We start from the raw sequence: 3,843 nt of genomic DNA, 5'->3' as shown, positions 1-3,843 counted from the left end.
TGAGTTTGTTTCTGATCTCCAGGCACCCATTTTGTCTGCTGTGTGTCTGTGCGCTGCTGCTGTGGTGGTGTGTGCTGCCACTCTTTCACACTGTTGGCTGTTCATTAGCTGCTGGCATGTGCAAAACAGTGCCTTCACCCCCATGTGTTGATGCAAGGCATCCGCCATTTGCTGGCAAGTCATTCCTGTGTTGGGACACAGTGTTTGTCTGGCTGTGACCTAGGCCATATGGGCAGAGGGCATTGTTGTCTGCTTTGGAGTCGCACTATGTGATTTTTGGTGCCCAGCCTCCCGCCATCCGGGTTACCGTGTCATGTGTTGTTGTCTTCTGTGGCCTGTGACTTGACATTGTCCAGCTGGGTGCATGGGGCATGGTGGCAGCAGTGGCATGTGCCTGCTCATGGAGTGTGGTTGAGTAATGCGATGGCTTGTGGTGGTTGCGTGCCTGTTATTAATTTTGGTTGTGGTTGCAGTTCCCCCCATGTGAGGTGCGTTGTTTGTGTACTCACCCGGGTCTCGGAGTCCTTCTACTCCTTCAACTGCCTCCACCGGCAGTATGGCCATCACCCTCTCCTCCCAGGGATGGTACTGTACGGGTCTGCGGGAGGGCCCTCCTCCGGTGGCGTTGGCCTGGTTGTGTTCCTCCTGTCTCTTGGCTCTGACCCTCCTCCGCAGATCGTACCACCTGTTCTGGCAATCCTGCTTGGTCCTCCTGGTGTCCGCAACAGCATTCACAGCATCGACGATGGTCTGCCACATGGCTGTTTTGGCTGCCTGGCTGGTGCTTCTGACCAATGTTCCAAAGATCTGTGGCTCGACTCTGAGGATTTGATCAACAAGGACCTCCAACTCTCGGTGACTGAACTTTGGATTCTTGGTAGTGGGCATGGTGAGGGGTGTGGGTGGGGATGGTGTGGGTGTGGGGGGTGTGTGGATGTTGGGGGGGGTGTGGATGGTTGTGTGTGTGTGTGAATGTGATGAGAGGGTGTTTGTGAGGGTGGTCGTGTGAAGGTGTGCAAGTGTAAGATGTGGTGTCGCTTGTAGTCTGGTTCTGTGGTGTCTGGCAGCAGTGGGTCTGTTGCAAAGGCTCATGGTTTGTGTGTGTGGGCCCTTTTTATTGGTCCATGGGTGGGTGTGGCAGTGTTTGAATTTTGGGTGGGTGTGTTATAAGGAGTGGTGGTGTATTGGGCCTCTGTTTGTTTTTGACAGTTGCAGGTCAGTGATTGTGTTATTTTAGTGGTTGTTGGCCATGTTTAGTGGCTGTGTGCCTTTCGAATGGTGTATTGTTGAGTTGTTTTGTTTTGTCCTTGTTGTGTACGTGCGTTTTGTGCGTGTGTACGGTGTGTACATGGGCCATTTGGTTGTACGATTTGGTCCTTGTGTGTGGCTTTGTACGACTCGTACATGCGGTTGTGATGTTGGGGCATGGGGTGCGCTCCGTACTTAGGAGGTTGTGTTGGGGGTGCGCCAGGAACGTACTGGGGTGGGGGTACGACTGGAACGTACTGGGGTGTACATAGACGGTGGTACGACACGTACAGGGGTGGGGGGTGTACATTGACGGTGGTACGACACGTACTGGGGTGGGGGTACGACTGGAACGTACTGGGGTGTACATAGACGGTGGTACGACACGTACAGGGGTGGGGGGGTGTACATTGACGGTGGTACGACACGTACTGGGGTGGGGGTACGACTGGAACGTACTGGGGTGTACATAGACGGTGGTACGACACGTACAGGGGTGGGGGGGTGTACATAGACGGTGGTACGACACGTACAGGGGTGGGGGGGTGTACATAGACGGTGGTACGACACGTACAGGGGTGGGGGGGTGTACATAGACGGTGTTACGACACGTACAGGGGTGGGGGGGTGTACATAGACGGTGGTATGACACGTACTGGGGTGGGGGTACGACTGGAACGTACTGGGGTGTACATAGACGGTGGTACGACACGTACAGGGGTGGGGGGGTGTACATAGACGGTGGTACGACACGTACAGGGGTGGGGGGGTGTACATAGACGGTGGTACGACACGTACAGGGGTGGGGGGGTGTACATAGACGGTGTTACGACACGTACAGGGGTGGGGGGGTGTACATAGACGGTGGTACGACACGTACAGGGGTGGGGGGGTGTACATAGACGGTGGTACGACACGTACAGGGGTGGGGGGGTGTACATTGACGGTGGTACGACACGTACTGGGGTGGGGGTACGACTGGAACGTACTGGGGTGTACATAGACGGTGGTACGACACGTACAGGGGTGGGGGGGTGTACATGGACGGTGGTACGACACGTACAGGGGTGGGGGGGTGTACATGGACGGTGTTACGACACGTACAGGGGTGGGGGGGTGTACATAGACGGTGGTACGACACGTACAGGGGTGGGGGGGTGTACATAGACGGTGGTACGACACGTACAGGGGTGGGGGGGTGTACATAGACGGTGGTACGACACGTACAGGGGTGGGGGGGTGTACATTGACGGTGGTACGACACGTACTGGGGTGGGGGTACGACTGGAACGTACTGGGGTGTACATAGACGGTGGTACGACACGTACAGGGGTGGGGGGGTGTACATGGACGGTGGTACGACACGTACAGGGGTGGGGGGGTGTACATGGACGGTGTTACGACACGTACAGGGGTGGGGGGGTGTACATAGACGGTGGTACGACACGTACAGGGGTGGGGGGGTGTACATAGACGGTGGTACGACACGTACAGGGGTGGGGGGGTGTACATTGACGGTGGTACGACACGTACAGGGGTGGGGGGGTGTACATTGACGGTGGAACGTACTGGGGTGTACATAGACGGTGGTACGACACGTACAGGGGTGGGGGGGTGTACATAGACGGTGTTACGACACGTACAGGGGTGGGGGGGTGTACATAGACGGTGGTACGACACGTACAGGGGTGGGGGTACACGGGGGTACGACACGTACAGGGGGGGGTGTACATTGACGGTGGTACGACACGTACAGGGGTGGGGGGGTGTACATTGACGGTGGTACGACACGTACTGGGGTGGGGGTACGACTGGAACGTACTGGGGTGTAGGTACACGGGGCTATGACACGTACTGGGGTGGGGGTGTGGCTCGAACGTACTGGGGTGTAGGTACACGGGGGTACGACACGTACTGGGGTGGGGGTACGACTGGAACGTACTGGGGTGTAGGTAGACGGGGCTGTGACACGTACTGGGGTGGGGGTGTGGCTCGAACGTACTGGGGTGTAGGTACACGGGGGGTACGACACGTACTGGGGTGGGGGTGCGACTGGAACGTACTGGGGTGTACATAGACGGTGGTACGACACGTACAGGGGTGGGGGGGTGTACATTGACGGTGGTACGACACGTACTGGGGTGGGGGTACGACTGGAACGTACTGGGGTGTAGGTAGACGGGGCTATGACACGTACTGGGGTGGGGGTGTGGCTCGAACGTACTGGGGTGTAGGTACACGGGGGGTACGACACGTACTGGGGTGGGGGTACGACTGGAACGTACTGGGGTGTAGGTAGACGGGGCTGTGACACGTACTGGGGTGGGGGTGTGGCTCGAACGTACTGGGGTGTAGGTACATGGGGGGTACGACACGTACTGGGGTGGGGGTGCGACTGGAACGTACTGGGGTGTACATAGACGGTGGTACGACACGTACAGGGGTGGGGGGGTGTACATTGACGGTGGTACGACACGTACTGGGGTGGGGGTGCGACTGGAACGTACTGGGGTGTACATAGACGGGTGGGGGTATACATATACGGGGGTACGTGTCAGACGTACGGGGGCTGGGGGGAGTGTTGGGCGCGTATGC

Source organism: Triturus cristatus, chromosome 1_2 (genome assembly GCF_964204655.1).
Source record: "Triturus cristatus chromosome 1_2, aTriCri1.1, whole genome shotgun sequence".
Classification (NCBI taxonomy): Eukaryota; Metazoa; Chordata; class Amphibia; order Caudata; family Salamandridae; genus Triturus; species Triturus cristatus.
The sequence above is the reverse complement of the archived record's forward strand: the minus strand, read 5'-3'. Positions refer to the sequence as shown.